At 36.9% G+C, this 27723-nt stretch overlaps 1 long non-coding RNA gene across 1 annotated transcript in view; it reads left to right on the plus strand.

The window, feature by feature from the left end:
* Positions 1–396: 396 nt before the first annotated feature.
* The window catches only part of LOC130707424 (uncharacterized), a 120196-nt gene continuing 92869 nt past the window's right edge, over positions 397–27723 (plus strand). Inside the window, exons 1-2 of the long non-coding RNA XR_009007321.1 lie at positions 397–477; positions 12295–12441. This is a non-coding gene — a long non-coding RNA (uncharacterized LOC130707424). The remainder of the gene's footprint in view (positions 478–12294; positions 12442–27723) is intronic.

Here is a 27723-nt window from a genome sequence, read left to right on the forward strand (position 1 = left end):
AGAGATGCTTATAGACACAGTTTCTGGGGGCGCAGAGACCCCCATAGGGGTTATTAAGGCAGGGCCTGAGGTCCAGCTTCCTGAGCTCAGTAAAAATATAGGGACTTGGCTGCAGGAGCATGGCCCTGCACAAAGGCTGAGAGCAACTAGCAGTTAGGCTTGAGATGCTGTTCTTGAAGCTGCTGCGCAAGTGCCTCTGTGATGTGAAGCAGGAGTAGTTCTAAAAACTGAGGCATCCTGAAGCCAAAGGTGGGAATCACAAGGCTCCAGTGCTGGAAATTGGGAGGCAAGGGTTGGAGACCCTTCTTTAGTCAAATGGCATATTTTCAGTCTAATCTGTGTTCTCTGGGCTCTCGGGACATGCCTGGGCATATCTGACAGATTGGAAGGAAGAACCACAAGGAGTGCATTTGTATAAAGGACCAAGATGATATCTGGTGCACACGACTTTCATCAGCAGTAGGGTGGGGAGAGTGGGTGAGTATGAATACAATATGGGCTGTCACTCTGTCATTAGCTCAGCTGCCATGGGTTTATGTCAGAGTCCTAGGTTCAGAGGAAACTGCAAATAAAAACTGGAGGAGTTGTTCTCTTACAGAATTTGAAAACAAAAATTAGCACTGTTTTGGGACCAATGCATAGAATAATATAAATTTCAGAGAGGTTTTTCTAACTCCATCGTCAAACACAAAGCTTTGCTCACTGGGGGGACTTTTAGAGGGAATACTGCCATTTTTTTAAAAAATTGATGAGTCTAGTGTATCAGAAATCTGGAAAAGACACAGGTAAAGCCTACTTAATGTAAAGTTGTAATAAGTAATTAGATGCATCACTGCATATTCCGCCAAGATACTTATTTCATTTTTCATCTAACTTTAAAAATCACAGGAAATTTTCATTGGGTGATTTATAATGTATTAAATATATTTGTTTAATCTTTATTTCCTTGAAGTATTATGTTTTAAAGAGAAACGTGTTGCCTTAAAAAAAACTGCAATGGGTTTATTACATAATTTAATTCATGCTAACATGCTGATTTCATGTTGTGAAGCACAAAAGCCATAGATCTTGTCTTCTTGGCAATTCTTTCCAGGCAATATAATAGGCATCTACTCTCTTCCTTTGTATGTTTACCGTGGACATCAGGAATGATTATTATATTAATAATAGTTAATTATATAATTATATGTATTATGTTATATTGAAAAAAATTACTTTTTTGTATGATCCCCTCTAAGGAAGTCAAAGAGATAGTTAACCATTTTAAAATTTGATTTTTTCTCCCCCAACGGACTAGAATATCAAGAAAAGATTATGAACCAGTCCAAAGAATGGAATCAAAAGTACCAGAGAAAAAAAGAGTACAATTGATTGATGTACTGAACCATCAACTCTACTGATTCCAATAGTTACTGGTTTTGGCTACCCTGCCATTTATCTGAGGTGACCCTAGTGTATAACTCAAGAACCACAATAGAATAGTCTGTCACATGGAAATATTGTACATCCAATACAGGATTTTAAGAATTAAAGAAAACCTGAAATGTTCCTGGTCCTCTAAATGGTATGTTAATGTAGGGGTGTATCCCCAGGCTAATCCTCAGTCTAAAGGCATAAACTCCTTTTGAAACTAGATCAAAATTTACATGGATCAAAGGACCTTTGCCTTGAGACTCCCATGAGAAAGGAATCAGGAGGATGAGACAAAAAGAAAAATACTGTAAATGTAAAATATTAGTGAAGGCTTTGGGTAATGGCGTATTAGAGCTGGGAGGATCTTTGAAATAAGGGGACTAACTATCCAGTTTCTAGGACTCATCAAGAAAAAATGGGAGAAGACTCAAATCCATAGAATTAGAAATGAAAAAGGAGAAGTAACAACTGATACTGCAGAAACACAAAGGATCATGAGAGATTACTGCAAGCAACTATATGCCAATAAAATGGACAGCCTGGAAGAAACGGACAAATTCTTAGAAAAGCAAAACCTTCTGAGACCGATCCAGGAAGAAATAGAAAATATAAACAGACCAATCACAAGAACTGAAATTGAAACTGTGATTAAAAATCTTCCAACAAACAAAAGCCCAAGACCAGATGGCTTCACAGGTGAATTCTATCAAACATTTAGAGAAGAGCTAACACCCATCCTTCTCAAACTCTTCCAAAATATAGCAGAGGGAGGAACACTCCCCAACTCATTATACGAGGCCAACATCACCCTGATACCAAAACCAGACAGAGATGCCACAAAAAAAGAAAACTATAGGCCAATATCACTGATGAACATAGATGCAAAAATCCTCAACAAAATACTAGCAAACAGAATCCAACAGCACATTAAAAGGATCATACACCATGATCAAGTGGGTTTTATCCCAGGAATGCAAGGATTCTTCAATATATGCAAATCAATCAACGTGATACACCATATTAAAAAATTGAAGGAGAAAAACCATATGATCATAGCAATTGATGCAAAAAAAGCTTTTGACAAAATTCAACACCCATTTATGATAAAAACCCTCCAGAAAGTAGGTGTAGAGGGAACTTTCCTCAACATAATAAAAGCCATATATGACAAACCCACAGTCAACATCGTTCTCAATGGTGAAAAACTGAAACCATTTCCACCAAGATCAGGAACAAGACAAGGTTGCCCACTCTCACCACTATTATTCAACATAGTTTTGGAAGTTTTAGCCACAGCAATCAGAGAAGAAAAAGAATAAAAGGAATCCAAATCAGAAAAGAAGAAGTAAAACTGTCACTGTTTGCAGATGACATGATACTATACATAGAGAATCCTAAAAATGCTACCAGAAAACTACTAGAGCTAATCAATGAATTTGGTAAAGTAGCAGGATACAAAATTAATGCACAGAAATCTCTTGCATTCCTATACACGAATGATGAAAAATCTGAAAGAGAAATTAAGGAAACACTCCCATTTACCACTGCAACAAAAAGAATAAAATACCTAGGAATAAACCTACCTAAGGAGACAAAAGACCTGTATGCAGAAAACTATAAGGCACTGATGAAAGAAATTAAAGATGATACAAACAGATGGAGAGATATACCATGTTCTAGGATTGGAGGGATCAACCTTGTGAAAATGACTCTTCTACCCAAAGCAATCTACAGATTCAATGCAATCCCTATCAAACTACCACTGGCATTTTTCACAGAACTAGAACAAAAAATTTCACAATTTGTATGGAAACACAAAAGACCCCGAATAGCCAAAGCAATCTTGAGAAAGAAAAACGGAGCTGGAGGAATCAGGCTCCCTGACTTCAGACTATATTACAAAGCTACAGTAATCAAGACAGTATGATACTGGCAGAAAAACAGAAATATAGATCAATGGAACAGGATAGAAAGCCCAGAGATAAACCCACACACATATGGTCACCTTCTCTTTGATAAAGGAGGCAAGAATATACAGTGGAGAAAAGACAGCCTCTTCAATAGGTGATGCTGGGGAAACTGGACAGCTACCTGTAAAAGAATGAAATTAGAACACTCCCTAACACCATACACAAAAATAAACTCAAAATGGATTAAAGACCTAAATGTCAGGCCAGACACTATAAAACTCTTAGAGGAAAACATAGGCAGAACACTCTATGACATAAATCACAGCAAGATCCTTTTTGACCCACCTCCTAGAGAAATGGAAATAAAAACAAAAATAAACAAATGGGACCTAATGAAACTTAAAAGCTTTTGCACAGCAAAGGAAACCATAAAACAAGACAAAAAGACAAACCTCAGAATGGGAGAAAAATATTTGCAAATGAAGCAACTGACAAAGGATTTATCTCCAATATATACAAGCAGCTCGTGCAGCTCAATATTGAAAAAACAAACAACCCAATCAAAAAATGGACAGAAGATCTAAATAGACATTTCTCCAAAGAAGATATACAGATCGCCAACAAACACATGAAAGGATGCTCAACATCACTAATCATTAGAGAAATGCAAATCAAGACTACAATGAGGTATCACCTCAAACCAGTCAGAATGGCCATCATCAAAAAATCTACAAACAATAAATGCTGGAGAGGGTGTGGAGAAAAGAGAACCCTCTTGCAGTGTGGTTGGGAATGTAAATTGATACAGCCACTATGGAGAACAGTATGGAGGTTCCTCAAAAAACTAAAAATAGAACTACCATACGACCTAGCAATCCCACTACTGGGCATATACCCTGAGAAAACCAGAATTCAAAAAGAGTCATGTACCACAATGTTCACTGCAGCTCTGTTTACAATAACCAGGACATGGAAGCAACCTAAGTGTCCATCGACAGATGAATGGATAAAGAAGATGTGGCACATATATACAATGGAATATTACTCAGCCATAAAGTGAAACGAAATTGAGTTATTTGTCGTGAGGTGGATGGACCTAGAGACTGTCATACAGAGTGAAATAAGTCAGAAAGAGAAAAAGAAATACCCTATGCTAACACATATATATGGAATCTAAAAGAGAAAATAAAATGGTTCTGAAGAACCTAGGGGCAGGACAGGAATAAAGACACAGACATAGAGAATGGACTTGAGGACACAGGGAGGGGGAAGGGTAAGCTGGGACGAAGTGAGAGAGTGGCATGGACATATATACCCTACCAAATGTCAAATAGATAGCTAGTGGGAAGCAACTGCATAGCCCAGGGAGATCAGCTCGGTGCTTTGTGTCCACCTAGAGGGGTGGGATAGGGAGGGTGGGAGGGAGACGCAAGAGGGAGGAGATGTGGGGATATATGTATATGTATAGCTGATTCACTTTGTTATACAGCAGAAACTAGCACACCATTGTAAAGCAATTATACTCCAATAAAGATGTTAAAAAAAGTAATGGATATTTTATTATATTTATTTCTAGATACTTCATAGTTTGGCAGTTGATTGGAAGTAGTATATTTTTAAAAAGTGTATTTCAAATGACTTCACATGACTTCCAATGGTTATATAGGGACGAAGGCAATTGATTTTGTATATTGATGCTTTTTATCCATCTAGCAAACTTGCTGAAACCCTTGTAAGTTCTAATAGTTTGTCTGAAATTTATCTTGTATATGTGTCACCTTTTCTTTATCCATTCTCTGTTCTTGAATAGTCTTGACTAAGATTTGTCTATTGTCTTTACAGGTATCTTTTTATCTCCCTGACCTTTAAAAAATATATTCTGAGAATCTGTGATTAGCTTGTGAGTTTAATGCATGTAGTTCATTTATTGCAATTGCTAATATATTTGGATTCATGTTTAGAAGCAGCATAAAATAGTAATTACTAGTATAGACTTCAGTGTATACTTTGTATCTTTCCACTCTGTCACTTACTAGTTTTAGCTGTTGAGCAAATTATTTAACCTCCGTATGGCTTCACTTTTCTCCTCTGTAAAATAATAGTAATAATATCATAGGACTCTTGACTGAGTTACTGTGAAGAATAAAGGAACTGATATTTGTAAAACACTTAGAGTGGTGCCTGGCACATAAATGCCCTAATTGTTAGTTATTATTCATATTATCTTATTCATATTTTTAGGCTTTTTATTTGATCCTCCCTCCTTTCCAATATTTTACTGGATTAACTGAGTTTCCTTTATTCCAGCCCTCCCTCCTACTCACTTGACAATGATTTGGAAGTTTTCTATTTCTTAGAAATAATCAATAGCTTCTCTGAATATTTTAACTCTATCACCACTTTTGTATTTTATGTTATTTTTAAGGATTTTGGATTTGCTAAATTTTTGATCCCCCAAATTAGTTGTCATTTTATTTTTATGCATTCAAATGCATGCTTAGATTTATTAAAATGTTTGCTAATGTCCTTGTTCATCTTTGTTCTAGGATCTCATTCCTTCTTTGTTTTAAATTTCCTTCTTTAAATCTTTAAAAATATTTTTAAATTTTTAAAATATTTTTTTCACAGAAGGTCATTTAGTAATTAATGTTTCTTTTCCCTCCCTCCCTCCTTCCCTTCCTCCTTCCCTCCTTCCTTCCTTTCTTCCTTTATTTTTGGAAAATATCTTGATTTTCCCCCTCACCCTTAAATGACAATTTAGCCGGGCAGACAATTCTAAGTTGCCAGTTATTTTCTCTCAGCACTTTGAAATATCACTTTGCCTGTGACTGTTCTTGGGAAGCCTGCCATCAGTCTAATTCTTGTTCCTTTTAAGATTGTCTGCCTTTGATCTCAGGTTACTTTAAAAATCTCTTTATCTTTGGTGTTCTGAAGTTTAATTGTGGGTGTGTCTAGGTGTGGATTTATATTTATTTCTTTTTACTGGTACTCAGTATATTTCCTAATCTGACAAATATTCCTTAAATTAGTTATAGAAAATTAACCACCCTTTCGTGCTTGAATAGTGCCATTTTCCAATGCTTTCTATCTTATAGAACTCCTAATAGATGCATGTTGTGTTTTCTTACTTCTACCCTTAATTTTTCTTTTACATTTTGGGGAGTCACTGAAGCCCTAAGTTGACTTGATCTTAGGACAGTTTTTTTTTTTTTTTTTTTTTTTTTTTTTTTTTTTTTTTTTTTTTTTTTTTTAAACAGAAATGTATTTTTTTTTTTTTAATTTTATTTATTTATTTATTTATTTATTTTTGGCTGTGCTGGGTCTTCGGTTCGTGCGAGGGCTTTCTCCAGTCGCGGCAAGTGGGGGCCACTCTTCATCGCGGTGCGGGGACCGCTCTTCATCGCGGTGCGCGGGCCTTTCACTATCGCGGCCCCTCCCGCTGCGGGGCACAGGCTCCAGACGCGCAGGCTCAGCAGCTGTGGCTCACGGGCCCAGCTGCTCCATGGCATGTGGGATCTTCCCAGACCAGGGCTCGAACCCGTGTCCCCTGCATTAGCAGGCAGATTCTCAACCACTGCGCCACCAGGGAAGCCCCAGGACAGTTTTGATTGTATCTACATGGGTCATGATTTTTTTTTTCCAGTCCCAGGCACAAAATATGTGTTCAATAAATGGTATCTATCTATTACTATGTACATCCTCAGTGTATTTTCAAGTACATAAAATTTTTTTTTTCTTTCCTTGCCTATTCCTTCATGTCATTTATTTGATTTGGGGGAAAGGGAAGATAAAACTTTCCCCTTGTTTTCTATTTTTCAGTATTTTTTAATGTACTTATGTTACTTTTAAAAGAAAATGAAAGTTTAAAATAGAATTTTCAGGAGCTAGATGATTGGATTTTTAAAATTTCATGTCCAAGTGTTTCTAGATAATTATCTCTCTTGTTCTTCCATTGCTTTGTCTCAGCCTTTCGATAAGCCTGCAAAAACAAGATATGTCTGAAAGTCTTTCACTCTATTTCCTGCTTCTGAAGTGTGAATGCTTTAATTATTTGAAACTCTCTGAGGTCTCCTTCAGAGAGGGCTGTCAGAACATTGCAGTTCCACTCGTGAAAATCTCTCTTGGGCCCAGCACAAGGTTTGTGATTTAATGAGATATGCATTTCAAACGATGTAACAGCAACTTGGTAGGTATTTAAGAGCAAAACTTTGATAAAGGTTATGTGTTCCTCTGGGGACCTTTGATTTTTCTGGTTGAAGTTAATTCCTAGGAGGGTGTTTATTATGAGACTGACACTCATTGCCTCAGACTTATAAATGAGTTTTCTCATCTTGCAGGAAAACGGAAGTTTCACCTCTCACTTTGCTTTCCTATTTGGAAGGAATATAGGACTTTCCAAAGCCAGGGGTAAACCACATGCCTTCTTGGAACTCTTGGAATATCCTTTGAGATAATGGATTTGTATATCAATGGTCATAGCAAGGCATAGTGTGTAATCATGCCTATTAGCAGATAGACTAACGGTTGGGAGGCCTCTGAGAAGTTATCTGGTCCAACTAGATTTTACAGATGAGAAATCTAAAATCCAGAGAGTTAACTGGGTTCCCTAAGGCCACCAAGCAGATTACTGTTGGCTGGAGTACTCGTTTTCTTGACTCCTGGTCCAGCACTTGTTCCATGTTATAGAAGAGTCTGTGTTTTCTCGACATTATTTTGGAGAGTTCCTTTGCTTTGACTGACTTCAAAGGAAAAACGAAATTCTTAATTTAAGCTTCTGCATTGCACAAGACAACATTTAAGACATAATATGATACAGATATCCCTTATTATCTGAACTCTCATTCTCTAAACACAGGAACTGTATAGATTCAGAAAAACATTTTTGAGATGGGACTGGTATCCCTTGCTATCCATACTCCTCCCACTGGTATTAAAATGATGGAAACCAAATACTGTAGATTCACTCAGTAGCTGAACTTACTTTCCTAATTCTTCCTCATGCACCAACTAGATTTAAAAATAGGGTTACTTTGATTTGCAATAGGACGAATATAGGAAGATTATGTATTTCAACAATTAAAGAATCTCTGAATTTTAAGGAATACCAAAGATCATCTAGTTCAAACACATTTTTTTTTCTGAAGAAGGCATTTAATAACTATTACATTTGACCCAATTTACTTTCTCAGTTGTAGGGGACCGGGGACCAGCATCTGGAAGCTCTAAGGTAGTTGGCCATTGGTGTACACAGAGGCTGACTTGAATGGCCTACTTCTGTCAATGACCGCTTCTAGTGACATTGTTCTCAGTAGTATCACCTAAAAATGTTATAGCATCAAATCAAAGATCATTTTTAGTCCTTATCTTATGGGAATTGTTGATCCTTATTTCTACTGTCTTGACTTCTATGATACCTACACTATTTGGTTCTCCTTGAAACTGTCTGATGGTTTCTCCTCTGTTTCATTTGTAGAATCTTCTACCTTCTTTCACCTCTTGAATGTTAGTCTTTTTAGCTCTCAGCGTTCTGTTCTCATCCTGGTTCTTCTCACTCTATGTAATGTTCCTATGTGCATACCAAATACTTAATATACATTTGATCCATTAGACAAGAAAATAGATGATTCCATTTATTCTTAACATTTTTATTACCACCTATATGCTGATAACTCCAAATTCTGTATAATTTTGATGATCTGGCCTATCACACAAACATATATATCAACATGTTAGACCTTCATGTATATGTTACCTAGACACTTCTAACTCAATACATAAAATGAACTCATCTTCAGTATTCTCTCAGTTGAAGGACCCACCCATTTACCCAAGTTAGAAACTAATCACCCTTTTTCTTCTGCTCTCTTACCAACTCCAATCCAACCTACAGTAAGTCCCCTACATACAAATACGAACAAGTTCCGTTCTGAGAGTGCGTTCGTAAGTCCAACAAAGTTAGCCTAGGTACCCAACTAACACAACTGGCTGTATAGTACTGTACTGTAATAGGTTTATAATACTTTGCACACAAATAATACATAAAAACAAACACAAAAAATAAAGCATTTTAAATCTTACGGTACAGTACCGTGAAAAGTGCAGTAGTACAGTATAACAGCTGGCATACAAGGGATAGCATCGAGTGAACAGACAAAAAGTTACTGACTGGAGGAGGGAGAGGAGGCGGGAGATGGTAGAGCTAAAGGATCGTCAGCAATAGGAGACGGAGGGCAAGCTGCAATTTCACTCATGCCTGACGTTGTTGGCACAGGTTCTGGTTCCTTGCTGGATTCAATTCTATCTACCCTCTTGAAAAAACGGTCCAGTGATGTCTGGGTAGTAGCTCTTTTTTTCTCGTCATGGTAGCACTGGATTGCATTCTGAATGGCTGCTGCAACCTTTGTGTACCATTCTGTGTTCAGGTCCTGTGCCTCAAAAACTAACAGTGCCTCCTCAAATAAAGAAATCTCCTTGCCATTTCCTGTGTTGTGAATCTCTTTGATTCTACAGTTACTTCTTCTTACTCTTGTCGCTCCACTCTCTCAATTATTTTCACTTTTGTTTTCATTGTTATCTCTTGGTGCTTCTTAGCAGTGCCAGCTACATCACCGCTGCTTTTACTCTTCTTTTCGGACATCCTAGGCTTGAAATAAAGATACTGTACTACTGTACTCTATATGGTACTGTACAGTAAAGTACACAAAAGCACAACTACTTGTAGAGGATGCATGCACGTGACAATGTACACTAGATACTTGAACTAACTTACGTGATTGGACACATGAACACACATTTGCATCTTTGAAAGTTCACAACTTGAAGGTTCGTATGTAGGGGACTTACTGTATTACAAAATTCTGTCAATGCTTTCTTCTAAGAAGTTCTTGCATTCATTTTGTTCTCCATCCTTATTATCAGCTCTGGTGAGATTTTCATCATTTCTTTTTGTGGTTACTTCAAGAGCCTCCTAACCTGCATCTTTGCTTTTGGATATGGTCTTTCAAATCCCATTCTCTGTACAGATACCACAATATCAGTATCTGAAACATACATCTGATTCTATTCTTTTTTTTTTTTTCTATTTTCAACAACTCTACATTTTCCAGTGGATAAAATAAATCTAAGGTCCTTACCATGTCCCACCAGACCTTCCTTATGAACCTCTTAAGCTTTATCTTACAACACTGTGTCTCTCACTTCATGCTTTAGCTGCACGTTATTGCTTGTATCTCTCATCCAGAAACCATGCTACTCTTCACTTTCAGGCCTTTATTAATGCCTCCTTTTCCTTCTCTTCCTCTCTTCTACCTGTTCCTACTTATTTTTTATGAATCAACCCTAGAAGCCTTCTACGAAGTCACCACGAAGGTTTTAATGATTTCCTTAGTTGAATTATGTACTTCTGCATACTAACAGTCACTGTTACTTCACTTATGACATTGTTTTATGACGGCCTGTTTACATATCTCTCTCCCCTACGATACACGAGTCTTTAAGTGCGTATACTGTGTCCTTTTTATTTCTATTCCCAAGACCTGGACTAATGCTTGAAACATAGCAGACCCTCAATAAATATCTGTAGGATGAATGCTAGTGAGAGAGGAAGGCTTTTGTTAGCCTTCATCCTATAAATCCAGAAGACTCCAACCTGGCAGCAGTAGAGGTTGGGTGGTTTATTCTGGGAGCTTTATTGCTGGCTTGATCTGTGATCTCTCAGATTTATGGACTGTGGATCAAGGCAAATGTGGAGAAGGATAAGCCCTTCGGTACGTTCTTGTTTACCCTGGTAAGAACACAATTCTGTTCATTCAACTGCTTAAATATTTCTGAAATGTGTTCACTATTTTAAATCCAGACTACCACATTGCTTGCCCTGGTGCCTGAGCAGACCCTCCATAACTGGTATCTTTGCCTTAAGTCTTGTCTCTTCTAATTCTTCTCCCACATATACTGTAACCTCAGTAATCTTTCTCAGATGCTAAAATTCTTTATTGGGTTTCAAAGCTCTTAGACAAAAGTCCAAACTCCCTAATGCAGCATATAATAATTGCATTTTATGATCTGACCCTTGCTTATTTCTCCAACCCATGGCTCACCATGCTGTCCTGGCTCATCTGGGCTCCTGTCAGACTGAATGGTTTTTGGTTCATTTGACCTGCTTTATTTCACTTACTCCTGGGTCTTTGGATTTTGCCTGGGACACTCATCCTTTTTACTCCCATCCTCATTTCCAAGTTAACACTTAACTCATCATGCAGGTCATAGCTTAGGTGTTAACTTCCTCCAGAAAATCTTCCTTGATGTCTGAATCCAGGTTAGGAATCTTCTCCCTCTCCTTCTCTACCAGTTTTTCTGCCCATAGTCTCTTGCAACACTCCTGAACTTCGCTCTTATATAATATCACACTACCATAATTGCCTTTCTTATTGTCTTGGTGACCTACTAAACTAAGTCCTGAGAAGGCAAAAACCATGTCAGTTGTGTTCCTTGTGGTATCCTCAGCACCTAGTACAGGAACTTGCACAATTTGGTGCTGAATATTTATTGAATGAATGAATGAATGTGTGACTATAAAGCCATTTTATTTTTTATTTTTTTATTAAAGCATAATTGATTTACAATATTGTGTTGGTTTCAGGTGTACAGCAAAGAGATTCAATTATACGTATGTATATATATTCTTCTTCAGATTCTCTTCCCTTATAGGTTATTATAAAATACTGAGTATAGTTCCCTGTGCTATAGAGTAGGTCCTTGTTGGTTATCTATTTTATATATAGTAGTGTGTATATGTTAATCCAAACCTCCTATATAAAGTCATTTTATATTATTCACTGGATTTCATCTTGCCATGCTGTTGAGAAATTATAGGATAATAACAACTGGAACTCTGGAGTTAATTTTTTTTTTTTTTTTAACTAGATGCACACGAGACTGTTTCTGACAGTCCTGTGTTTGTTGTCATCTTCAGGTGTACAATGAGAAACCTGGGTTTTGTGACATTTGAGTCTCTTCCCAACTTAGTGAGTCTGTCTGGATCTCTGACTAACCATAAGCATGAAGGCTCTTATCAAAATAAACCACTAATGAGGGGAATCTGGTGACTGATGGAGATAAGGTAGGTAATCTCATTTATACTTCTGTATGGTGGAAAGTCCCTTCTCTCTAGCAAAGGGAGTGGGTGCCTCTAAGTCACTGGCAGTGGTCTAATATGCCAAAAATAGCTTTCTGGAACCATCATGGATTTGGTCTGGTTTCATGACCAGAAGGTGGGCTCAGGAAGATGAGGTGTTAAGTATTGTTGAAGAGCATTTTATCTTCTTGTGAGGTGTAGGGCTGAAATTTATTAGTGACTCAGCAAGGCTGCCCTATTTTTAGGCCTAAAGGTTAGCTTGCAACACTTCAGAGAGTGGGAGACGGGGAGGAAGTGTTACCAGCTCAACTGAGTCTTGTTTTATTTATAAATACTGTGTTGATTAATTTTAAATTGGTTATATTTAATTTGGGACCTGAAATAGATCAGACCCCCTTCTTAGTTCCCTCTTGAGTCAAAAGAGACCAAAATAAGAATTTACATATGCATTACCAAAAGTGGGTGTGCTGTGTTTGTGGCTTTATTTGTTGAATTGGGTACTAATGGAATACATAGAAAAATATACCTTTCCTTTCTTGCAAATGAGTCAAGCGTCCAAGGATTTGTCCCTTAAGAAACTCATTTTATCTCCTATTTCTCCTGTAGAGAAAAAATCCTTAACTGTAGCTTGCCCAGTTATTTCTCATGTGTGAAATTGGTCATTAGAAGGTCTGGGGAGGGAAATAATGACTCAATCTGGATGAATCACTGCCACTCGTGTAAACTGAGGAGCATGGGTTTCATGACCTCGTATACTGAGTCCAGAAGGTCTGTGAGGGTGAAAATTTGCCTCCAGATAAATTCTAATGAGGTGAGTTTGGCGAATGATCAAGTCATAAACAAACTTTCTTCCTAATTCATACTTTGTTTGGGTCAGTAGTATTAATTATGACAGACGAATATTATTACTGGTATATTGCATTTAGACAACTGGAGTTCGGTCAAAAGAAACCTTGACTTAGAGTGACAAGAACTGGCCTCTGCCTCAAGTTGTGTGATTTTGGGCAATCAGTTAAAATATTCGAGCCTCAATTCCTCATCTTTAAAATGAAACTAATTTGAACGTGACACAGAGGTCAGGAAAAATACCACGTGTTGATGGAAATTTTTTAGTGTAATTGGCTAAACTAGGGAACTCAAAGGTGTTGTAACGTGTGTTATGGTTAAATCTAGTCAACAAACTATACCCCCAAATTTACATACATGTACACACACGCGCTTCCTAGTTTTTTTCAGGTTCTATTTCCCATGTACTTTCATGATGGATTTGTATACACTTCACCCAACATCCAGGTGGCAATTGACAAATTCATAAGTTTAGTTTCTTTTTAATGTACATAACTGCCATATCCATGTGGGAGGATGAACTAAGATTTACTGTGCATCTATTCTAGGTTAGATGAAAACTCAGTGTGGTACATAAATTACCTTCAAATCGATATCCGGAGGCAGGCATTACTCTGTTTCAGCCAGGATAATAATTATGAGGGAAATAAAGGGTGAAAGTTCAGATCCTGGAGTCAGGTTGCAGTTTCCAGACCTGAATAGCATGTAAATGCATATAAGAGTTTTAATGTCATTTCAGAATTTTGTATCTCACATTTATTTATTCTTCTACTCTGTCCCTGCTCCTCTCTCCAGAGGCCACTCGTGTTATCAGTTGTTTTATGTATTCTTCCAGGGATTCACAAGAATAGATATAGCACGCTCATGTACACAGGCAATATCTCCTTTTATTATTTTTATCTTAAATAATAGCATACTTTACTAGTTGTTCCACTCCCTAATTTTTTTTGCTTCACAGTGTACCTTGAAGATGATTCCATATTAAGTATATAAAGAGCTTCCTCATTCATTTTGAAGACTGTATAGTATTCTGTTGTATGGATGTGTATGTGTGTGTGTGTGTGTGTGTGTGTGTGTGTATGCATGTTATTTCTAATTGTTTTCTCTTACAAATAATGCAACAAAGAATAACTTATACATACGTTATTTCAAATTTGTAAGATATATTTATAGGATAAATTTCTGAAAGAGGAATTGCTGTGTGTAGGTGATATGCATTTGAAGTTTGTATAGATATAGCCAAGTTTCTTATAATAGGGTCATGCTGATTTGCACTTTGGCTAGTCATATGTAAGTGTGCCTGTTTCTCTACACCATCACCAATGGGATACATTATCCAATGTTTTTCCCTCATCTTATAAGTAGAAAATTATATGTCAGTGCAATTCTAATTTGTATGTCTTATTGTAAGAGAAAGAGGCAACTTTTCGTGTGTTTAATAATCATTTGATTATTTTTTGGCTGCCCGAAGGAATGGTTCTTTATGTTTGAACTCCTTTTAACTGGGATAGGACTCATGTGGACTTGGCTGGGTCAGTATTCCCAAGATGAAGTGCCATATCAACATTTAATTTTTTTAAGTCTTCCTTATTTTTAGAAATGTTTTCTTGAATTTTTGAAACAAATTTATCATGTTTAATTTCCAGATGTCTTCTTTGGGCATTCCAATTATGTAAACGTTGAGTCCCCTTTATCTATCCTTCTTGTCATTTTCTCTCAGATTTTAAACTATTACGATTTACTTTTTATTTTTCTTGTTTCATATCAATATCTACTTCTGTCCTTGTGTTTTGAGTGCTATTTATTCTCGCATATTTCTTCCAATTTTGTCTTCATTTTAAGATTTTGTTTCTTCTTTTCTGAGCTCTTCAGTTCATGTTTTGTTTCCTTTAGTGTCAGCATCTCATCCTGAAACACATATATTTTTGGTTAGTCTTTTTTTTATAAGGATGATTAATTAATTAATTTGGGGGAACAATTCCTGATGGAATATTTTGTGATAATTTTTATCTGTCCTGTGATATTTTTTTCTGGTGACTCTTCTTTATTTGACTTTTGTTTCATATTTTTCTTTCTCCATTCCTGTAGGATTTTTGTATAGATACTGTGCTGGTCTTTTATGTTCACTATTCATTCATAAAGGAAGTAAAGTTTTTCTGGGTCAGGTATTGACAGAAAATTCATGTGGAGTTGGCACTATATTCCAGGCTACCTGGGACTTCCTAATGATCCATGAACTTGTGGGGAGTTTATATAGCAATTACTTTTCCCAGCCTTGGCATTGTTTATGATGTGAGTTCTGTCTTCTGCTTTGTTGGTACAGAGACAGCTTCCTGAAAATATTACTTGTTTGTGTGATCATTTTTTTTAGCCTCACCCTTATTTACCTCTTCCCCCAGTGTGTATAACACCATCCTGCTGTTAAAAACAAAGGCTTTAGCAATCAGGACACAGGTTATATTCCTCTCTTTTAAAAAAACTGTTTTTACTATTTTTTTTTTTTCCTGAGACCTACTGCCATGATTTCCTCTACCTGATTCTTCTTTCATGTGCCCTTGCTTTATTCCCATGTGTGAACAGCCCCCAAACCTATCCTGTATTTTTAGAGATTTTTATCTGTTTCCATTTTTACCAAAAATGGAATTTTAATTTTGATTTTTAGCTCTCATTCTGTGGAATAGAAGAAGTAAATGCCCACTTTACTCTGCCATCATTAGATTGGGTATCCTTTGCATTATTCTTTGGGATTTTTTAAACTTTTCAAAAAAACTAGGCATGATTCTTGATATTTCAACCCTTATTAATTAGTTTATTTTGATTTAGCCCACGGTGTCCAGTTGCTTAACAGACTTCCTCAGAGGAATTCTACCAATACCTCAAATTTACAATGTTTAGAGATAAATTCAACCTCTTTTTTCACAATACTGATTCTTCTGGAATTATTAAACCTCCCCATCAGCAGGCTTCAAACACTACCACTGTGCTTTACTTACTTATGTGTTCCTCATCCTACACCTGTGTAATTGGTCACCAACTTCTGTAACAACTGCAACATTAATTATACCCTGCTATGTAGGAGACAGTGTGATGGGTAATGGATAGTAATGCCCTTGGACTTGAGTTAAAGGTATTTCTGCCTTGGAGCCCTTAAGCTTTTGAGAACCCTGCATGTCCTAGATCCACATTCAGAATGATTTTAAAACTCACAGACATCTCTTTCGCTTAGGATCTGGAGCTCAGCACCTGTACAAATGTTCTTGTGGCCCAAAGAAATGCTTTTCCACATCTCTTAACCTATTTCCTTGAAAGAAAAAGTACTCCAAAGCCACAAAAGCTGGTGGATTCTGCCACTGCTGTGTTGAATATGGACATTCCTTCAAAGTAGGAAGGATGCCAATGCAGGGGACATGAGTTCGAGGCCTGGTCTGGGAAGAGCCCACATGCTGCCGAGCAACTAAGCCCGTGCGCCACAACTACTGAGCCTGCATGCCACAACTACTGAAGCCTGAGCATCTAGAGCCCATGCTCCGCAACAGGAGAAGCCACCATAATGAGAAGCCTGCACACCACAACAAAGAGTAGCCCCTGCTCACGGCAACTGGAGAAAGCCCGCGCACGGCAACGAAGACACAATGCAGCCAAAAGTAAATAAATTAAAAGAAAAAAAAAAACCTATAAAAAGGGCCAGCCTTGCTTCTTGCCAGAGAGGCACTATACTAATTTAATTACTAAGCACCTAGAGTCAGAATACTGGAGCTCAAATCCTGACACCACCACTTATCAGCTGTGTGACCCTGAGCAAGGTTCCTGACCTTTCTATGCCTCCTCTGTAAAATGGGGATAATAACAGCACCATCATTGGGTTAGGTTAATTAATGAGATAAAACATATAAAAGACTTGCGCAGGGCATGAGCACAGGAAGCCCTCAATAAATGTTACTATTTCCAGAGAAAAATGCCCCAAAGCCAAGGAGCAATATACCTGAGGATTCTTGCAAAAGGTTATCATTAAACCCAAAATTCTAACACATTTGGTCTCTGGACTTGTGCATACTATAGATAACAGTAGTAATAAAAAAAAATAATAATAATTCTTGCTACTCTTATACTTATAGGTCTAGCTGTAACATGGTGAAGCCAGTTCTTTACATTAGCGACTAAGTGGAGGTTGAGCACTAAATTTCAAATAGTCTTATTTTTATAAAAATACTTCATAAGAATAAATTAAAATGTTTCAAAATTAAAGTCTTTAGCTTTATTAAACTAATAACTTAAATTTTTGATATTCATTTATTGTAACGTGTTTTATTTCATAATTTTGAGTGTTTAAAAAGTGAAATAACTATTTTTGAAGATATATATGAAAAATGCTTCACTTATTTATGTTTGTTTTCATATGTAGTTTTGACAAAAATACATTCACATTTTGGAAATTATCATGTTTATATTTTTAATCCTTTCTATTAGTTGATGTCAATAGAACATAAATTATGTAAAAAAATCTTGATTCAGCAACATAATTAGTGAGCCTGTTGAAATAAAGGCAAGAAAAATAAATCTATTAAAAATATGTACTAGTTCATGAATTGTACATATTTTTACTTCATTACTCATCAAAACGTTGATCCATCAACAGAATACTTGGATATGTACAATAGTAAGTAAATTTAGTTGTCTTTTTAAATTTTGCTGACTCTCCGTCATATAAAAACATAACTTGCAGGACTCCCCTGGTGGTGCAGTGGTTAAGAATCCACTGCCAATGCAGGGATCATGGGTTCGAGCCCTGATCCGGGAAGATCCTACATGCCGTGGATCAACTAAGCCCATGCACCACAACTACTGAGCCTGTGCTCTAGAGCCTGCGAGCCACAACTACTGAGCCCGCGAGCCACAACTTCTGATCCTGCGAGCCACAACTACTGAAGCCCGTGCGCCTAGAGCCCATGCTCCGCAGCAAGAGAAGCCACCACAATGAGAAGCCCGCCCACTGCAACGAAGAGAACGAAGAGCAGCCCCCACTCGCCACAGCTAGAAGAAAGCCCACGCACAGCAACGAAGACCCAACGCAGCCAAAAAAAAAAAAAAGCTGTGTGTGGTTTTACAGTCACAGTCTGAACCAAACATTTTTTCCTGCATGCCCATCATTAAATGAAATAAATGTATTGGCAAAAGCCAGAGGAATCTTGAGAAACTTGAGCAGTTGTCATTTCCAGGAATAGAAAAACAAAACACTGGCTGTTAGAAAATAGAGTTTTGAAAAATCCTTTTATGAGTGATTCTGTTTTCTGTTGAATATATATATTAGAAATATTAGTCTGGAGCCTGCTGTGTGGAAAAGAAAGCTTTGAAAATGTTACAGACTGTGTTCCATTGCTCAGAAAATAAGAAGAAAATGTCATTTTTCCACGTCTTAAGACAGCCTCATACTATTTCTTGATTATTTTCCTCACTCCATGAGTGAAGGTCAAAGATTAACTCAAAAATATTTCAAAATATTGTAGGTTAAGGTTGGAGAAAAAATTGCTATCGAATCTTTAAGAAAGGTATCATTTGGATGTAAATTTTTAGGAGAATGAAAAATAAAAACCAGAGAGTGGATTATAGCATAATACTAGCTATTCTTGATCAGAAAGGACAGTAGGTTACATGCATGGCTATTTACTTTAATTTTTAAAAACTGTATCCAGGAGGTCTACATTATTTGCAAGAACTGGAAAAAATAATTAAGCTTGCTGAAATGACTTCTTGTTTAATTTGCTGCTTCGTATAGTGTTCAACTCACTAATTATGTGCTTAAAGATATATTTCCAGCTACCTAGAGCAGAAATGTTACTAAGGGAGACCAACTAAGAATTGTTAACTGACAAGTAGCTATAAGTAGGTACCTCGAATAGATGCTGTTTGAAAGGCCCTCATGGGAGGTGAGGAGGGGAGGAGAGCAAAATTTTGATTTGGACTACTTTGTAGTTTTTAATTGAAAAGGTATTCCCTAATTAGTAGAATTACTACAGATATATCCAAGAGAGTCTACATAGTTCTCATTTATTCCCCTTTTCTTTGACTTACTGCCTCAAAGTTTTAGAAAGAAAGAAGATTTGAGAGTTGTTCAGTGAACTGAAAAAAAAAAAAAAAAAGAATAAACACAGCTGAATAGAGGCCTTGCTTGATCCAACGAAGAGGAAAGATTTCATGCAGGGAGTAAATGAGCTGGCAGCCTAAATAATGTACTAGGAACTTTTAGTTGGAAGTCCCCAAACTGATTATTCAACTGCTGGAGACTTCTGCCTCCAAGTTAATTTTGGTTTTGGTGATCACTCTTAGTAATAGCCATAAACTAGAAAGGAAAGATACACTCACCTTATAGAATTTAGAGGTTTCGTGTGTGTGTGTGTTTAATGTTTATTTTAGTCCATAAAATTATTTACTTTGGTGGAATACACTATTTCTAAAGCAATTTATTTCTAATAGAAAACTTGAAATTTATGCATGACCATTTTTTCCAAGCCCCAGTCACCATGAGAAATGAAGGCTCAACTTATAACCACAGAGTTATTTTATGTCAGCTCCTACCCACTAATTATTTTACCTGGATCCCTGTCTCCCCTCCCCATCTGTAGTGACTGGCTTCTGCTCTCCCCTCCTACTATCAGGAGGGAAGCAACCAGAAGTCCTCTCTTGTCCTGAACCCACATGACCTAGGACTTCGATAATGATGTTACCCAGCTTCACTTTTCAACCCACATCCTGACTCAGTTTTGGTTTTTGCTGACTCTCCTTCTAGCTTAGACTTTTTAAAGACCTTCCCTCAGATTTTGCCTCTGACCTCACCACCTTTGGTGACCTGCTAAATTCAATCTAAAATTTCCAAGCAGTGCTTATGGCTTGGCCTTCACTACTTCCCATACCAAGCTTGGTTATAATAATCCTACATATACTTAACCAAAAAGAAATATATAAGTTATCAGAAAAACCCTGTGTCAAAGCAGCTTGGGTCTGTGAGTCCTTCAAATACTAAAGAGGCATTAATTAGACAGAAGTTAAGCTTCTTTGGCAAATCAAATCACAATATCCCTATTTAGGAAAAACCTGCCACTTAATCTATTCAATGCATTCACAAATATGTGTTGTGTGTGGACCATGTGTTATACATTATTCCTGATATTGGGTATATGGCTGCGAATAAAACAATCAAAATTTCTGCCTACATGAAATCTATCTTGTAGTGGGTGGAGAATAGAGTCAGCACTTTTCTGTGTCCTCACTGGGTAATGCTGCTTAGTAGGCAAAGGGCCTTTACCGACAGGGTGGGGTTAGGGAAGGCAGACTTCCCATAAAAGAGGTCATTACCATTAATTTTTTTTAAGGTTTCTGTCCCTAGTGTTCACTAGCCTGTCACCCCCAATCTGGCAACTCAAGAAACCTTATTTTCACTCTTCTTTTAAAAATATTCTATCATAAAACCTTTCTGTATCTTGGTTATCCAAAGCTATACCTTGTCAATTAACGAAGCAACTCAAAAATGAAGTTGGAAAAGAGTCCTCCTAGTCTGGTCTTTTGTCAAATTCTGCCTTGATTTTCCGTGAAGAGAGACATCCAGTAGTCAATAAAATTGGATTGACCCCAAAGCAGCATTGAACATTTGTTTTTGATGACTCAGAAGAATTAGTGAGGTGAAATGCCTGATGGGCACATCTTAACGATGGCCCTGGTAAAGCACGTGGAGCTGGTTAGTGGACATTTCACTCACTAGAATGGCAGAAAAAAATAGCGTGTTAGGGCATCACTAGAGAAGATCAAAACTCCTACATAAGGTCATTCAGTTTCTTTTATAGCCTCTGCTATTTTTCTATAAACTTATTTATATCCTTAGCAGAAAAAATAAATCTGTTTATTTGTATTCAACCTCCTAAAATCAGTACAAACTCGCCTAGACTTGTTAAGTTGGTTCTGTTCATAAATTGTGGTAAAGGTCCAATATATTTTCTGTAGCCATACTTCTCTTTCACTGTTGGACTGGAAAGATTCTCTCTTATGTTTGAAGAATTCATCTCCCACCCTTGTTGCTCTAGCTGACTGCTGTGGCCTGCTCTGAAGTTGACCTCACGGTTAGCAATGCATTCTGAGGCGAGTGAGTCACTTCCCTGGCAATAGTCATGCAACTGTGAAACCTCTGTGGGGTTTCCCTGGCCATCTTTGCCAAATCAAAATACCAGAGACGCTGCGATGCTGACTTCAGTCCTCACACCCGAATCAGCGGAGGCTGGATGCTTATAGCTGGGCAGGGCTTCTGTGCATATTTATGCAAAGGAGGTGTGAAGGGTCTGCAGGGACTCTTCCACATGCAGATTTTCAAAGAGGCCTGGTGCTGCCCCTTCCCTGTCTTCACTATCTTGAGCATTTCTCAAATAGAGAATAGACAGAGTGGAGCAAGTCTGAAGACCCACCAACATTCCCTGGAGATCTAAGCTATAAACCTGGTACATTGATTTCCATCTCTCTCTCTCTCTCTTTTTTAAACACCTTCAGAAATAAGACAAACCCCCATCAGTCAGAAAAAGCCCTACCCTTAAAAATCACTGCCATAGATCCTGAGCTCCTTGAGAGTTGGCGTCCTGTTATTCATTGTTGTATAGTAGTGCCTGGCACTTAGTAGGTGCTCGATCAATGTTTATCGATCTAATGGATAAATGAGAAACATTTGGTATGTTGCAGTTTTGAATGAGTACGTGCCAGATCTGAGCTAAAAAACGTGGTTGCTTTGCCATTCACACTGCTAGGCTTGGTTTGGGATTTTGTGTCACCTACAGGACAGTCTCTGCTGAAGAAAAACTTCCTAGCAGAAGCAGGCTGCTGTTACAACTGAGGTCATCCTTCTGTGTCTAGACCTTTTATACGCCAAAGGAGAGTGCTTCCTTTACATGTCTGAGCTATAAAGCTCTCCATCCCGTCTCCAAACTGTTGTAAATGCTTTTAAGAGCATAGTGTGGAATGGTCCCAAAGAGGGCCAGGGGTCGTTTGTGTTTGCTTGGAAATTGCAATACCAGTGTTCCAAGATAAACAAGAGATACACAAATTCTCTGTCCCTGAAAATGTTTCCATTTATTCTTTAAAGAGATGTATCTGGACTAACCCACAAGAAATAAGAGAGATTTGTGAAGAACAGTTTGGGAATAAAGGTGAGGATTGCCTTCCAGTGCAGAAGTGTATGAGGCAGTCTTCACTTTTGAGCCAGAGTGCCTTATGCTGAAATTCAGTAGCCATGCTGAAAATCAGTCAGTTGCATATGGAAATACACTTTTTCCAAGACAGTCTAATACTTCTCCCAAATTGACTCTAGAAGTGACATAGACTTCTGTTACTTCCCTTTAAACTTCTCCTTGGTTTACATCCAACTTATAGCTCTGCTTCTCAAAATGAATGTGTTTGTGCTATTAGAAACCCATTAACTACAGAGACAACTGGGGACACCCACTCTAGTGATAACTCTTCCATGACACGTGATGTTGCTGCTCAATTGAAAGGGACCCTGGAGGTGGATGTGTGAGGTGGGGTCAGAACCTGGTGAGTATCATGCTGTGAGCCGTCACTTCCCTGCAGCTTCAGTATGGAGAACTCTATAAAGCACTGCGAATATTCTCTATGGAGAATTTTTAAAATCAGTAACCATAGAGGCCATTTAAAAATCCATGGTCTCTTTCGTTAATAGGAAAGTCAATAGATTGTTTAAGAAGTTGATCAATCCAACATTTTATTTGGTGTGAATTTTTTCTGTTTTTTGGGCACAGATAACAGTGTATTTTGGTCAACTCTTAGGAAAAGCAGAAAATCATGGAATCATATTTTGCTTTCCTGTTCAGGATTCATTTCCTGACACATCTGTTTTCTGAGACCAAGGTATGCTCTCTTACACCCTAGGTTAAACTTCATTTGAAGGCAGATATTTACTCTCCTTTTGCTAAGGAGGGCCTTATGTGATTTCTCAGCCGCCCAGAAAAACAGTGGTTATAGCAGAAAATAGAATTTTTGACCCTATTTGTTTTCTTTGACTCTTGTAAGACAAAATGTGCTTCCTGGACGCGGATTTCATTTGTGTCCAATGAGTCAATACAATAGGGTTTCTTACTTACATTTTGAGAGAAACTAATTCCTAGGCCAATGTTTAAAAGTACAAGCACCACTAGAGATGGTTATAATTCTAATCTTTCCAATACTGTAGGCGTAAACAGTTACAGGTTTGTTCTCTCTCTCTCTCTCATTAAGCGTTCTCTCAGTGCTAGGTACTAGTCTGTGAGCCCTACATTAATTAATGCATTTAATCCTCACAACAATCTTTGAGGTAGGTATTCTAAATTTCCTCTTTTTACATATAAGAAAATTGAATCATTTAGAAGATTGAAAACCTGTAAAGGATTATACAGCAACTAGTAACAATGCCACCTAGGCAACCTAACTCCAGAAATCATATCCTTTTTTTTTTTTTTTAAAGATTTATTTATTTATTTTATTTTAACTTTTGGCTGCTTCGGGTCTTAGTTGTGGCACGCAGGATCTTCTTTGAGGCATGCGGGATCTTTCGCTGAGACATGTGGGCTTCTCTCTAGTTGTGGCATGTGGGTTTTCTCTTCTCCAGTTGTGGCGCATGGGCTCTGCAGTTCGCGGCACACAGGCTCTCTAGTTGAGGCACGCGAGCTCAGTAGTCGTGGCGTGCGGGTTAGTTGCCCCGCGGCATGTGGGATCTTAGTTCCCTGACCAGGGATCGAACCTGTGTCCTCTGCATTATAAGGTGGATTCTTTACCACTGGAATACCAGGGAAGTCCCCAGAAATCATAATCTTAACTGGACACTACAGAAGCCCTTGTAGATGAAATATCCATTATCAGATATGTGATCTGCAAATATCGCCTCCAAGTCTATGGCTTTTGTTTTCAGTCTCCTGTCAGAATCTTTCAAAGAGTAGCGGTTTTTAACTTTGAAGAGGTCAAAATTATTTTTTTCTTTTATGGATTTTGTTTTTGGTGTTATATCTAACAAATTTTGACTAATCAAAAGGTCACAGACATCACAAAGATTTTCTCCTTTTTTTCTTCTAGAAGTTACATAGTTTTAGGTTTAAAAATAGGTCTATGATCCATTTTGAATTAATTGTTTTTTGATGAAAGATATTTATCAAAGTTTATTTTATGTATCTTTTTACATATGGATATCCTATTGTTCAAGCATCATTTGTTGAAAAGACTGTTCCTTCTCCACAGAATTGCCTTTGCACCTCGGTCAAAAATCATTTGTCCATGTATATATGAACAAACATATTTCTAGACTCTCTGTTCTGTTTCATTGATTTATTTGGCCATTTAGATGCCAGTACCACACCGTCCTTTTTATTATAGCTTTATAATAAGTCTTGAAATCAGTCAGTTTTAGTCTTCCAACTTTGTTCTTTTTCAAAGTTGGTTTGACTATTCTAGATCCTTTGGCATTACCATGTGAATTTCCATATGGCATTTCCATATGAATTTTAGAATCAACTTATCTATTACTACAGACATGCCTGATAAGATTGCATTGAACCTATAGATATTTGAGAATTGGCATTTTAACAATACTGAGCACTATAACTTATGAATAAGATATCTCTCCATTTGTTTAGGTCTTGTAAAATTTCTCTCAGCAATGTTTTGCAGTTTTCAGTGTATAGGTCTCATACATCTTTAGTCCAATTTATCTTTAAGTATTTCATATTTTTGATGTTATTGTAGATAGTATTGTTTTTTAGTTTAAATATCTTATTGTTCATTACTAGTATATAGAAATACGCTTTATGTTTATATTGATCTTGTATAAGTCAACCTTCCTAAATTCACATATTAGTTCTAGTAGCTTTCTTGTAGATTCTGTTGGATTTTCATAAAGAGATCATGTCATATACAAGTAGATAACTTGAAACCACCAAAAATAGACTTGACCTGATTGACATATTGTAGAACACTATACCCCAAAAGAGCAGAGCATATATCCTTTTAGACAGCATTTACCAATAAAGTCCTACTCTGGGTAAGCCATAATATGTCTCAATAAATATAAAAGTTTGAGTCACACAAAGCATGCTCTCTCACCACAGTGGAATTAAATTAGAAATCAATACCAGAAATATTTATATAAAATTTGTAGATTTTAAAAAATCATTATTTCTTTCATTTTTTTCTGCCTCTTTTCTCTTACCTCTCTCTGGGGACTCTGATTACATTACATTAGACTACTAAGAATTGCCCCAAATTTACGGGTAGTCTTTTCAATTAATAAAAATGTTTTTCTACCTGATTTTCAGATTGGATAGTTTCCATTGCTATGTCTTCAAGTTTCCTAATATATTTCTTCTATAATGACTAATTGCTATTTGTTCTCTCCAGTGTATATTTTTTTCTTATGCATTATAGTTTTCACCTCTAGAATTTTGGGACTCATTCTGTATCTTCCATGTCATTACTTACTGGTTTAAACATAAACAATCAGCTATAATTACTCTTTTAATTTTGTTTTGTCTTCTAATTCTATCATCTGTGTCAGTTCTAGGTTGGTTTTGATTATTTTTCACCCTCGTTATTGGTCATATTTTCTTTCTTCTTTCGTTCCTGGTAATCTTTAGTTGGATATCATATTTTGTGAATTTTACCTTGTTGGGTGCTATATACTGTCATATTTCTGTAAACCTTGAGCTTTGTTACTTGGAAAAATATGATTTTTTGGGGGGGTGAGTGTTGATTTTAAGATGTGTTAGGTTGACTGGAGCAGCATTGAGACCAGGACTAATTATTTCTCGATACAGAGGCAAGACCCTTCTGAATACTCTAACTGTGCCCTGTGGAGAAGCATCTCTTCTCAACCTGTGTGAGCATCAAGTACTGGTCCATCTAATCCTTTTGGATGATTCTTTCTTCAGACTTGGTGCTTATCATTACTCTGCAGAATACACGAGTGAGGGTTACAGATCTCCAGGGCTCTCTATGCAGCTGTCTTCTCTCTGGCACTCTGTTCTGTGACTCTGACCTCTTTGTCTCCCTGGATTCTCTGCAGTATCTCTTTAACATAAGGGCTCCCAGGCTCTACCTGTATCACATACGGCCTGGAAACACTCTTAAGATATTGAACTGGGCTTATCTTGCTTGTTTCCCTTCTCTTAGGAATCACTGACCTGTGCTGCCTAGTGTCCAGTGTATTGAAAATCATTATTTCAAGTATTTTATCTAGTTTTTCTGGATGTTTCAGGAAGGAAAGTAAATCCAGAAGTAGAAGTCAATTAATTTGCTTTTAAGAAATAAAAAGAGTGAGCATTCCTTATCTATGTACATTCATTGATATCATAGCTACTGCGTAAGCAAAAGATCTCTTTTCAATTTCATTTCCTTGAGACTACAACCTTTTTTATCTACTTTTATCCCTCCAAATGAGTTGGTTTCTTGCTTCTTTAAAATCTATAACATTCATTATCCCTTAAAGGAGCTAGGGGGACAACTCTTGTTTGCCTATTAGTAAATAGTTAAATCAATGTCTTTCAAATTTGCTCAGATACCTAAACAACCACCTTAGCTTCTTATGGAATGTAATCAAATACTAATACATTTCATCTCATTTTATACACTAGAGAAATTTTTACTTTCAAAAAATGTAATCACGTGAACATAGGTTTCCACATCTCAGGTAATAATACTAATTTAGTCATCCATTTATTTATTCAACATGTGCTCATTGATTATCTACTGTGATACACCTATGATGATATAAATTTTCATTACTGTTCATAACTATTATTAACAGTGTATTTAGGTCAATCAGAATCTGTGCGGAGACTTCTTTTATGAAGATTTGTCTTATACTTGAGTTGTCTTTGAAATGTTCAATGGTACCTTCAGATACACAGGCAATCTAACCTGAATCCTACTCTCAGATGATTACAGTGTTGAAACTTTAGGGATCTATAAGAGAAGCTGGAATAACGAGGCTAATGTTCAATACTTTGTTACCTGAACAAACAGATACAAACTCAAAGAAGAGTCGTTGATCATATTTTTAGTTGTTTGATATTTTGTGATATAATATTTAGTGCTTAGGTATTATATCAACCATCATGCAAATTCAGGAAAATTTTCCAAAATTTCTCTAAAAGATGATTATCACTTCAGTCCCTTTTTTTAGTTCAAAGAACACCCACAACTGGAAATGAAAATTGATGGAATCTTTTAGAGGGCAATTTGGCAATCTGTATCCAAAGTCTTAAATAGCTTATATCTTTTGATATGAACTTCTGGGAAATTATCCAAAAAAATTGTCAATGGTTGAACGAAGTTGAGATATAAGAACACTCTACACAGTACTTCTTATAATAATGAAAAATTAGAAAAAAACCTGAATGTTCAAAAAAG

Source organism: Balaenoptera acutorostrata, chromosome 2, assembly GCF_949987535.1.
Source record: "Balaenoptera acutorostrata chromosome 2, mBalAcu1.1, whole genome shotgun sequence".
Lineage (NCBI taxonomy): Eukaryota > Metazoa > Chordata > Mammalia > Artiodactyla > Balaenopteridae > Balaenoptera > Balaenoptera acutorostrata.